This window comes from Pezoporus wallicus, unplaced genomic scaffold (assembly GCF_028554395.1).
Source record: "Pezoporus wallicus isolate ANWC-B61680 ecotype Strahan unplaced genomic scaffold, APGP_CSIRO_Pwel_v1 scaffold_7402, whole genome shotgun sequence".
NCBI lineage: Eukaryota > Metazoa > Chordata > Aves > Psittaciformes > Psittacidae > Pezoporus > Pezoporus wallicus.
Window position 1 is genome coordinate 4988992 of NW_026641037.1, and position 12463 is coordinate 5001454.

Genomic DNA, 12463 nt, shown 5'->3' on the forward strand with positions numbered 1-12463 from the left:
CAGCTTTACTTTGTCAGTTTTACATCAAGCAGCAGGGAAAAGAAAGAATAAAAGTCAAAATGAGCTGAAAAATACCTTTCAGGCTGATTTACAGAATACAATATATTACTGAGAATGTTCTGCTTCCTTTGATGTTATCCAACACACCATACTGTGCATAGTTTATGGATACAAGAGGTAGGTGATTCTTAGAAAAATGCATGCTCTCCAAACAATAACAATTTGAACAGATTAATTCCAAACCCTCTGAAATTTACTCTCTGTACACAGCATATTATAATATTGATAGAAAAATACAAAAGAAAGCAAACAGCTCGGAGATATCTGAATTTTGTGCTTTGAATTTAGGCTGATACTGCCGCTGAAATTGAGATTACAGAGTTTGCAAAAGAGTGAAGAAAAATACCCTTCACAATAAGGTAAGGTCAAAGACCTACTCACTTCAGGTCTTGATTTCTGCAGGAGGGCTCCAGCTAGATGCTCAGTTTTCCTGCAACATAACGTATCTGGTATTTGCAAGGAATCTAGAGCATACTGAAGTAAAAACAATCTTCTGCTCCCTTGTTGCTTTCCTTTTTCCCTGTGGCTTTTTGGACCATGTAGTTTCTCTTCAGAAAAAAATAACAGAGGGGAGATTCTAAATAGCTATGCTTCCTTTAGGATGAGGCTCACCTTTTCCCCTTCCTGTTCTGTATCCTGCTATCCTTCAAAGTGAAGGAGTGGTATCTCTGAATTCTTTGTTATTTAGCAGCTGTGGGAATTGAATTCATTTTGCCTTGAGTTACAGACAGCCCTTCTCATCACAGTAGCTAAAACCTCCTAATTGTTAGGGTCTGTACCCATCCCAACATGCCTGAGGAAGGGCAGTCATTGACATCACTGAGACACAGTATGACCATCAGAAGTTATCTGAACTGCTGGACGTAAGTGCACACCCAGTCTGTGATCCAACTCATGTGTGAAGAGGGATTCAAGCTTTTGCCATGTGGTGGCTGCACTCTAGTTTTGGAGGGAAAGGTGACCCTGGAGCCAGGGTGGAGCAAGTCTGGCTAATGAGTGGACTAGTTGCTCAGGGAGCAGCACAGTTTAAGTGACCTGGAGGTTGAGCATCACCAGAGACTGATGTCCGAGGCACCAGTACTTTCCATAAAAGCACATAAGAGGACTTTGACATTTGTGGGTGGATGGCGCTTAATTCTAAACAATTCTGGTGGCTAGGGTATTTCACTGGGCATCATTTTACTTCAGAAGGAAAAGTTACTTACCTCCAGCCTCTGCATAAAACAGTGGCTACTGATCTGTCTTAAGGAATGATAGTGAGCCTCTATTGATCCTAAATCAAAGCACTGACCTGCCCAGGATTGTTTTAAGGTGTGTCTGGGAAACTTGCAGATAAAACACATCAGGGCTTTCAGAGACTGGGAGGGGTTTTCTGGATTGCACTTCACGCTGAGGCCCTACGTACCATGAGGTGCAGGATCATTCAGTTGCCTCCATATAGCAGTCTAGGGCCATTTAAGGAGCCTTATTATTTTCTGCTGGCCTCAAGAGGCTATTCCAGGAAGTTGTGGTATTTGCGTGTCGGATATCATATTCACTATCTCCATGTGTTGGAGACAGAGTGATTTGTAGGGAGTGGAACTGAGTCCTAAATAACCTGCAAAAATCAACATGCTAGAGGCAAGCCTCAAATGTACTTTCTCTAAAGCCTAATTTAGTCCATATCCCAACCACTAGCCAAGTTGTTTTGCTCCTTGCCCAGAGTTTCTTGTTCAAGTGAGAGGCTTTTACTTTGCTGCTTTTCAGTGCTAAGTAGCTGAATATCCATTTCATACTTGGTGTCTGGAAAGCCCTAGAAATCTTAATGCTGTGATCTTTGAAGCCTTACTCTCGTCCACTGCTTTTCATTTCAAGCACTCAGTCTTCTTTCACAAAGGACCCACAAACTGTAGCCAGAAACAGTCCTAAGAAAGATGAAGCTAAACTGATCAATGTTTTCTGTTTAGTGGTGACTTTTATCCTCTCCTTTCTGTTATATTTCCTCTATCAGGTCAATACTCAAAAGTAGATTTAATCCTACTGATATTGACAAAATTAGTTTCACAATTACTGACTTTGGATTTCACACGTGCATCACCATTTGTAGGATAAGGCTGTAATATATTGAACTCATCAGAGCAAGAGATTCTCTCTTGTTTGCAGCTTGCTGCATAAAGAGTACTATAGGTCTGATCCATGCCCTTCTTTTTTGTCTATATTGGAAAAAAATAATGTATTATGGAAACTGTACATAGACTACTCAATAGAACTGAATACAATATTTGAGTATTTTGGAGAAGTTTCATAATGTCTGGGTTTTGTACATTTATACTGTCAGCTGCTAATACAGCATATCAAGTTTTCATTATGTGTAGCTCCTGAATGCTTGGAATAGGCTCCTTAATGAAGTAAGCAATGTATTTTGATTGACAGCTAAAAAAAAAAATTAAAAGTCTATTATTTTGTGTTGTTTGTTCAGGGTTTCTTTTTTGTGAGACATCTCCTGAATCTGAAAGGCATTTGGAAACTTGAGATGTGCCTGAAATTCAATGGGTGTAAGAAAAATTACTGAGTTCTCAGCATTATTCCTATATCAGATTAGTTTATTATATTTGAAGTTTAAATTTTAAACAATTCATTATCATGTTTTGATGATTCCCACAAAAGAATGAAAATAAAAAGTGCTTATAAACAAACATATACTTAAATTTTGGCAGATAAGTCCTTCTTAGTTAACACTTCACAGAAATTACTTGTATGTACTTGACAACAGCATACATTTTTCATAAATCTGATTCTTGTGTTCTCAGGCAAAATATTAAGAAAGAACAGCAAAAAGGAATATGCCAGAGATGACATCTTGGCAAACTCACTGAACTTATTATCATACACAGTAAAAACCTGGAATATCAGCAAGGCATATAAGTTTGGGTCATTCTGTACTACTGTTTCTGCTGATCCTTAGACTATGGCCAGATGTGACCTTTTTTTCTCCTAAATGCATGACTAATGTAGCACATCCTATTGGCCAACTGAGCCTGATGTTCAAGATTCTGTTACCTGTCAGTCAAGTGATAACAGTTGTCTGCCCCAGATTGAGTCCTGAAAACTTTCCAATTGCCAGAAATACTTTAGTAAGTTCAGGGTGTTTTGGACCACATTTTTAAGCCTCACTACTGGTTCCTCCTTGGATGATGGGTCACTTAGACCCATTTTTTGCTAAGTCATGAGGATGTCCCTGTAATATAATTAGTGCACTAAACAAAATTTTGTTTTCCTCTGGTCTCATTTGTATAAGTGAGGCATTACCCAAATGGGGGTGGTGGTACAGTAACCTCTGATCTTGTGCTGTTGTCCAAGGTGTACTGCTGCTGCAAATCAAATCATCAGCAGAGAACACGTCCTCATTCTACCCAGGGGTACAGCCCCTGCTTTTAGTAGTCTGAGCTGTGCTTAACTGGCTACAGAAATAGCCTATAATCCAGGATGTGAGAGTAAGGAAAAACTGGTATGTGACTCCTAAGGGATTCTAGTAACATGGATGAATAAGAGAAAAGGTGGGAGTCTTAATGTGTGCAGATCTCTACGTATCATACCACCTGCCAGAACACAATGAACATGATATTGCTAAGCATTGAAAAGATTTATCATGCAGCAGCCATGAAGAAAGTATCCTTGCTTCTCAGTTTGGTTGGAAATTTGGAAAGGTATTTATATCTGCACCCTCCTTTTCGTAATGGTGTCCAGTTGTGGATTTAGGGTGCTTATTTTAAGAAAGCATTGGTGTTAAACAGCTATGGTATAGACAGCACCGTGTACCATAGAGATGTTCTGAATCCCATCAGTGCATATCATGCAGCTAGCAAATACTACACATCAGAAAAAAAATTTCCACTATCTGTTGTATATAAGGTAATGTCAGTTTTTGCTGAGTTCATCCTGTCACCTAACTTTTTGTAGCACAAATTTACATGATGTGTAGGTACTTCAAAAATAACTTCTAAATTTGTTTTGGCTTTGTTTTATTTAAAAGCTTTCTCAGATTGCCCAGGCATATTTTTGTCCTGTATCACCAGCAGGACTCAAGCTCAGAATATATTATTGTTTTCTTGATGTGTTATGTGTTATCCAACATCTGCTTTCTTTGTCATGCCAAATCCTTCAAGCAATATTTTGAAAGACCTGAAAGATATTTTAAGTAGTAAACATCTTCTAGTAACAATACTTAATTTCATCACTACTCTTAAAAATTTCGTCTGCATGTTAATTGCTTTTGAGTTTCCATACGGTCTCTCCATTAGTATTTAGGATTATTTTTTTTTTCCTTTTTACTACACACCTCATGTAGCCAGTGCCATAACTTTTAGAAAGATAGTTATAAAAAGGTAGTAATCTTTGTGATTTTCTTTCCCTTACTGCCTTCAGGCCAGCCTCTTGAACAGAAGAAAAACTAAATTGTTAATGCATGGGAAAACAAATACAGTGATTTTATATGTACTGTAGTTTGAGTTTTTCTCTGTAGCACTCCTTTAAAAACACTATTGCATAGTTATCCTAATTACATGGTTGCTGTCTGGCCAGCAAAAGAAGAGTTCAACAAAATAAGCTTCAGCAATTCTCTGAAGACTGCATTGGACTTTAGTATTATTTTCTCTAGTTCTGACCTTAACCTAGGACTGAAGGTTATCTAAAGGCAAAAATAGCCTCAATGCTGTCTACTCTGAATTTCCTGCAGTAGTAAATGTTGTTATGTTTCTGCTAAGTTGTCTACAGAGACAGCCTGAATTTCTGTCCAGGACCTCTTTTTTTTTTCATAACCTGGGTTAGGGTCTGGATTTAAGATCTGTGGACGCCACATCCCATGTAAAATTTACCAAGCATTATCATTCATGCGTTCATTTCACTGTTAAAAGGATGCCATCTTCTGCCAACTTTCGCTTGGAAGTATTTAGCTATGCAAGCCTGCAGAGAAACACAAGGGATAAAGAGCTGGTTTTTGCTTTTTGACAGTTCATTTTCTTCCTGCCTACGACGTGTATAGATCTGAGGCTCACAGGTGGAGCTATAGGCCATTGAGAAACATGATGCTCTAGTGTCCTTCTCACACCAAAGCAGAATACAGACCCTCTTGACTGGAGGACCCATTTCAGCCCACTGTGAGCAGTCCTCCTTCCAGATCCTGGCCCATCCATACAAGAAAGACCAAGTGAGTGGTGAGGTGAGCAGCATCTGCTGATTTGCTTGCTTGTCTTTCATTTCAGCTTCCCAGAAAATCTTGGCTGGTATCAGATGCTGATGTTTTCCTGTAAACGTTCTATTTCTGTCACAGGATAGAAGTTAAAAATTAATATTCTGGATGTAACTGGTGGATCTTTGGGGGAGAAGCAAGAGACTTGTGCTTTAGGACAACCCGGAACTGTAGAGATATGAAAGGCAGGGACAAGCATGGGCTGTTAACTCTGCCTAACTAGCGAGGCAAAGTGTGAGCTGAATACCATGCTAAAATGACTTCTGCTTTCAGACTGCTCAGAGCATGGGCAGATCCTGTTTGCTCCAAAAACACATCAGAGACTTACCTTGTAGTCTGAGAGGAAACCAAAAATCTATTTCTGTAAATTAAACTTTCACATTTTTCCTTTCAAGTAGCCAAGAAGTCAAAGAACTCCAGCATCCAGACAGTTGAGTTTTCTTCCAGAATATAATTTTTCACTTCTCTGACTTTCTGTATCACTTTCCAAAAAATAGCCAGGGAGCTGGCTAGGGGAGAAGAAGGAAGAAAGAATTTCAGGAAGGAATGAAAAACACAGATTAATATCTGTAAAGCTGGACTACTGTACTTCATAGTACAAGCCAGCTTCGAAGCCAATGGACATAACAAGCCTAACTATCCCCTCAGGGGAATTATAGGCTGCAAAGAGAAAACGGGCTGTGTGATTATGTGTGTGCTGGAATCTCGGGTAGTGAGGAAAGAGAGAGATGATGCCTTGTTTAATAAACATATGCTAGAAGTGTGAAAGCTGCAGTAATTTGGTTTCTAAGCTCTACCCACATCTCCATTTCACAAATTGTCTCTTTCATATGGATATAGAGTTGACCTTGCAGGCTCTTAGGCTTCAAGAGAACAGGGTCGCTCAGGGCCCAAGTCACCGCTCAACCTCCCCCACACATACCCCAGTTATATCTTTTTACTATCTCTGCTGGACACCACACCTTTCTGTAATTATAAATGTCTGCTTTCTGTCACTTCAAAGGTTTCCCAGCACTGGGAGTCCTTCTTCAAAGACTTTACATTGCTGAAGAACCTCTGTCATTGACAGGAGGCCTGTCTTTGAAGTTTTTCATGCCATTTATTGATTTCCTCTTTTTAGGATGTTCATATTAGAAAATATTTCACTGTTTTTGAAAAACTGTATATTTTTATGTTGTTGAGGGGCTACCTCTTTGAAGAAACAACGCTGTTGCAGCAGTGCCTCTCTATGAAGAAATCTGATAGTCTGTCTGCTGTTTCTTTATGTCCCTTGAAGCTCTCATTTTTAGAAACTTCCCCTCTTTGTTTCTTTTCTAATTGTAGGTACTATTTTAGGTATTTAAGTCAGTGTGAAGCTGTATTATCAATGTGACTAGGCCTAATTTAAAGGTCCTATCAGTGTACTTAAACTTTTCATTGCTTAATATCCCATTGGATTAGTGATAAAAAAGGGAAAATAATAACTTTGGAGCAAATTAAAACAATTTATGCATATTTACATGACAACTGTTTGGAATGGTGTTATACTGTTCTCACAAATCTGAATTTTCTAAAGTGTATGCATAAAGGCAACAAAATTCTGCAGTTTTTAACAGGAGGATGTCTTGGATACTTTCAGGTAACCATCATTAACTCTTTTCCTAAATTGATAAAAAGATTTGTGTGAGCACCCACTGTCAGCTTCAGTGAAAACGCAGCATCAGCAAAAACCGCTTGGGGAGTGATGTGAGCAGGCATAGCACTAGCAAGTTCATGGAAGCTGCTCTGGCAATTCAGCTGAGGCAAATAATGAACACCTGATGGGCAGAAAGGTCTTAAATCTTAATCTTCTCTGATTCTGTTCTAATAGACAATTTTGAGTATAATGGGCAGTTTTAATAGCTCACATTTTTGGATACTCAAGTTACATTAATTTTTTGCAAGTATCTGACTTTTTGGGGGGGGAAGGGGGAGAAGGGGAGAGGTGGTGGTTTGTGTTGTTTTTTCTTTTCCTAGAGGCTTGACTTGAATCCCCTTATCTATTCCAAGGATGCAGGCTCTTTTTGTATATACCAAGGGCTTTTGTTGGCATTATCTGCAAAATATCTTTGAAAATTAAGGAAGTTTGGACATTTCAAAGGAGAGACGCCTCAAACCAGCTGCCACTTTGCTCATTTCAACCTTTGACACTATGAAGAGTTCCAAGGACTTGTCTTCTGAAAGTGTTTACCTTGTAAGGTGGCTTCCTGGGTAGGGTAAGTTCACATTGCTCATATATTCTTAAGAGGAAACTTTTGACCTTGGATTACTTCAAAGATCTGACAGATTCTCTCCCTACCCATTCCCCCCCCCCCCCCCCCCCCCATTTTGTTAAGTCTTCTGTCTTTGCACATAGGTTAATGCAGGCCTTTTGGCTTTTAGGATGAAAAGCTAGTACTGCCTTATTCTTTGCATGCCCTAAAATATAGTCTGCTCTGATTAATTGAGAAACAATGAAAATAACTGCCTGGGGTACATATGTGATTGAATTGAACATTCTTAAATAACCATAGTGTGTTTTAGAACAGAGAAGTATTTTCCCCTAGTGGTAAGGTTGACTTTAGATATGTTTAAGTCTGTCTTTGAGTGTCACTGGCAAAGACTGCAAAGTTCATTGTGTCTCAGAAACATGCTGTTAACATGGAGCTGATCCCTGTGTGCACAAGAGATCTGACAATTCTGTAGTCACAGCACATGTGGATTGGCCCTACATCACATACACAGTGAATCTTTTAAAATAAGGAAGCATCAGATCTGTTGTGTGTGGGGGATATATGCAGAGAATGCACTGGCAGTGCTGCGGATGCACAGGTTGAGATGCATGGTACGTTTTGCAGAGCTATCCTGCCTACCCCATGTTTTGTATTCCTGTGCTCTAGAGGCAAGCAATGCAGAGCAGGCATTGTCTCAAAAAGTCCATGTTTCTAGGAAACTACAGAGTCAGCTTGGCTGTGTGACACAGGAACTGGTGAGTGAATGACTGAAGCTGTAGATTTAGCAAAAAATCATTGCAAAATTATATGTGTTGCTGAAACACTTTGAGCTGTCAGGTATATTTAAAGGAATACACAGCTTTCAAATGCAGAAAGGTATGTTTTATCATTCATACAATACCTGGGCAAACAGCCAGATATTTATGGCTGGGTTTATTGTTTTATCCCGCAAAGTTTTAAAAGATCCATTAAGTAAAGCTTAAGTACGGCAAAACTTCTGGGAAACTGACTGATATAAGTGGCATGGAGTACCCACGTACATGCATGTCATGAGGCAAATAAAAAAAAAATCAGCCTCAATAAGACACCCTGAAGTTAATGTCATTACACTGTGGCAAATTGTGATCCAAGTCTGCAATTTGTTGCTGCAACACTTCTATTAAGACTTGTGATATCATGCTCTCACATTCCTCTTGTGATATAAAAATAAATTATAAAGTTACTCATGGATTTTCAGTTTATGCACAAGCCATCTTCCTTTTTTGGGTGTTACTTATAATGACTAAAGAAAGACATTCTACAGGTATGTTGCCAAATTAAAAATCCAGCTCCTCTGCTGGAGCCAGGCAATCTACAGAAGGAAGCATGTATCATCGTGTTATTACAATAAAATAATTCAAACTGAGGAGCTGATGTTGCCTAGACTAAATAAATTTTGCTTTTCGTAGGGGTTGCACCAAGAGAATTTCCTGACTTCATGCTCAGAGACAGGAGGTTATGGTTCTCCACAGATGCTTTAAGTGCTTCATATCTCTACAGTCTTAATTTGGCAGGTTCTGCTGAAACTACCCGCAAAGGTGCGGTTCCTGAAGTTATCCTGATTTCACAGTTTGCTTTACTAAGGTAACAGATTGACTTCTTTTGTAGCCATCTGGAGCTGACTTCTGTTGTTCATATACCACATTGAGCAGACGCTGTGGTAGACAGGGAAACAGTAACTTCTTATCTTCTTGTACAGGTTTGTCATGTAACTGTGTCTTCCCTACCTAAATTTTCTGAATATTGTCTAAAATAGTTTGCCTAAATCTAAAATTATGGAATTGTACTGCTTTACTGCTACTCTTCCTAGTAAAAGTTATCCTTAACATTTGGTAGGACCTTTACTTCTTTGGTGTCTCCATCTGGTGCCAAAAGGACTCTTCACTTCTATTAATTTTCTGGGCTTATGTAACACAGAAGTGCTTCATACTGTTGTATAAAAGAAATGACCAATTCTTTCTGTATCATAAATCTTTTTATAAGCTTTGATGACACTAGTATTTTATGAAGAAGGAAATTAATGTAAATGAGATTAAATTATTTTTTCCTTCTGATGAGTTGTCGTTGACATTTCTTGAATATTAAGGAAAGAGAGGAAGTGAAAAAGTTTGGGGTATATTATTTATCCCATATGTTTACAGTTTGCGTAGAATAATTATATAAAGGATGGATGCTTGTAGTGCTCTTCTCTCTGCATCATTAATGTGATACTTCTTTCCTTGTCACTAGATTTAAACTGTAGCATTGTAAGACAAACATCCTCCTTCAGCTGCTTCCATTATCCTGCATACTATTATAAAATGAGAGGAGAATGTAGTACTTTATCTCTTTATATATTATAAAAATAATGAAGAGGATAATTATCAAGGCTGTAGTGCAATTTCATGGCATTGCTGTCAGTTACAAACTGCTTGAGCGCATTCCTTTGGTATAAAATGTCAAGAAAATCCCATGATTGAAATACAGTATTCTGATTAATTTCTTTCTATTATTACTTTCATGGGCTGTGTCTGTGCAGAATACTTGCTAATGGTTAATAAAAAGAGAATGAAATGCCGACAGTCCAGTTTTAGCTTTTAAGTTGTGAGTATCCTCCCATGCCCAACCTTTCATTGTGCTGATAAACAGAAATTAACAGACTTAAAAAAAAAAGTCAAATGAAACTTTGGCATTCTGTGAAGAGCCTTTGCTGAATATCTGTTTTATCATCTCTCTCTTCACAAAGTCAGTTCAGAGCTGAGTGTTTATATTTATAACCTTACTGGTATTACCAGTTTCCTGATGTGCACCATTTCTACTTGTAACCGTAGGGTGCAATGTTGTCTGAAGCCCTCTTCCTTCTTTACACTGATGAATCATAATATTTGTTACTGGATCACTGGGCTTATATACACCAGTAAGAATGATGCTGTTTGTATAAATACCAGCCACTTTCCTGATTTTTCACTCACCTAAATTGCAGTAATAAAAATTCAAAGGGATGTCTCCATCCGGATTTATCACTTTTTTTTTTAACGTTAAAAAGCAGGCTGTTTATATGCTACCAGTGGGTGGCAGCTAGCTCCAGCCTGAAGGTGGGCACTTGCTTCTACTTAAATATCTTGCTATTAAGAAATGCCAGTGCAGTCTGTGCAAGTTTGTGCAAAAAACTGAGAGCTTGAACACCATATACATATAAGCTAAAAGAAGGACTGCAGATCTTATTTGAAGGGAAAAAATTTGAGGGTAAAAGCTCATGTTTCAAAACTAATGGCACCCTTTCCCAGTTTTATCCTAGACCAGGTGTTTTTACTAGACTTCTTGCCATTTTGCATTTCTTTTGAGAAAATCATAGTTTTTCAAAATCCTCTGCAAAAAATCATTAGCATTGATAAGTTCTGCTTTCCACACATGACACTGCCTCCTGCAGGCTAGTCTATAAGTACACAAAATAATTATGGCACATCATAAATAATGAATATACCTATCAAGGTTTTGCAGGATTGCTTGTGACATGAACATAAAACATTCTGAGAATAGGAGAGAAAATTGCTTGGAATCGGCTGTTGAATTGTCTGATTTATAGAGAGGAAGTTGAGCCTGGATTTGGGCCATGCAGGACATTAGTTAATTCTAGAGGTTTGTGCCTGAATGGGTTTAACTCCACTCTGGGATAGACATTTGTGAAAAGAAATCAAATGTTGCTTTCATTCCTCTGCTGCTGTTGCTGCTGTGCTGCAAATCCTCCGAGTTCTTCTAAAATCACTGAAATAGCCAGCTGTGTACCTAGAATGGCTGGCAGCATGGCAGGGAGCTGCTGCCAGGTATTCCTGGTACGTTTGGCAGCTCAAATGAGGAATGAGTTAATATCTTTTTCCAGGGCTCAGTGTTGCATTTAAGCAGAATCCTGCACTGGAGGGAGCTGCATCCCTTCAGTCATATTGCCTCAAGGAATCATGTCTCAAAACACAGAAACCCTACTAGGTGTCCTGGCAGACTGAAGAAGGTGTTGCTTTGCTGCTCCACTTCAGGGGAAGAAAAATCTTCCTGCTAATATAATCAGCCAGTTTTGGTAGCCAAAGCATGGGCAAATTTTTGTCATGGTCCTGCTTTTTTCTTGCTGCTTCTGTCCCACATTTGTGTGCAGAAGTAGAAGGCATAAAAATGGACCTTGTTCCTTCTCTTGTCTGGTGGTAATAAATCTGTGGGACATCTGGACATCAGCTGGTCTTCAGTTTGGACTGTGCAAAGAATAGTGAAAAGTATTAGATGTCAATTGGAAGAATGTAATTTTACAGGGTCATTTTCTTGTTAGATTCATAAATGAAAATGGTGGTGCATACAAACGTCCATTTTATTTCCTTTTCACATGTGGTCCATTTAGTCCAAAGATTGGGAGGAACGAGAAGCACTTGCTTCTGAAGGAAGTAAAATATCTCTACCATCAATAGTTACAGGATAATGTGTCCTCAGAATGTTTTTCTCTAACATTCAAGAGACAAAACTGAAATTCATGTATGAAGTTTATATCTCTCAAAGTTATTATTGTCATAGTCCAGCAGTATCTGCATGTTGCATCTAGCATGTTCAACAAACATTTCAAAATAGTTTGGGAGAGGATGACCTGGACCACCTGATTTTCTAAAGGTCAGATGTTTGTTTTCATTAAACTAGTGCCGTCTGCAGTCATGCTACTGCAGTGACTTGAGTTGCTCTTTTTTGAAAGTGATATTATGGAGGAAAACTAGTGTCCAAAGGCACTGCTTACTCTTGAGTGGTGGGAAAAGAAAGAATTAAAAAGACCCTAATTGCAATAATGTCTTAAGCAGGGAGCTAGGTTTTGGTAAGAAACTCAAAAAAAAATAAAGGATTCCAGCTTGTAAACAGAGATTGTATTAGGGTCTGATTTGAGCGTGCAGTTGGAAAT

The 12463-nt window shown here is 38.6% G+C and overlaps 1 long non-coding RNA gene across 2 annotated transcripts; it reads left to right on the forward strand.

The window, feature by feature from the left end:
* Positions 1-4874: 4874 nt before the first annotated feature.
* On the forward strand, positions 4875-10017 carry LOC130605896 (uncharacterized). Of its 2 annotated transcripts, XR_008973821.1 has the most exons (4): positions 4875-5257; positions 7316-7499; positions 8143-8273; positions 8967-10017. It is a non-coding gene; the product is annotated as an uncharacterized LOC130605896 (long non-coding RNA). The 2 variants fall into 2 exon arrangements; XR_008973820.1 differs by lacking the exon at positions 4875-5257 and having other exon boundaries at positions 7249-7499.
* Positions 10018-12463: the final 2446 nt, after the last annotated feature.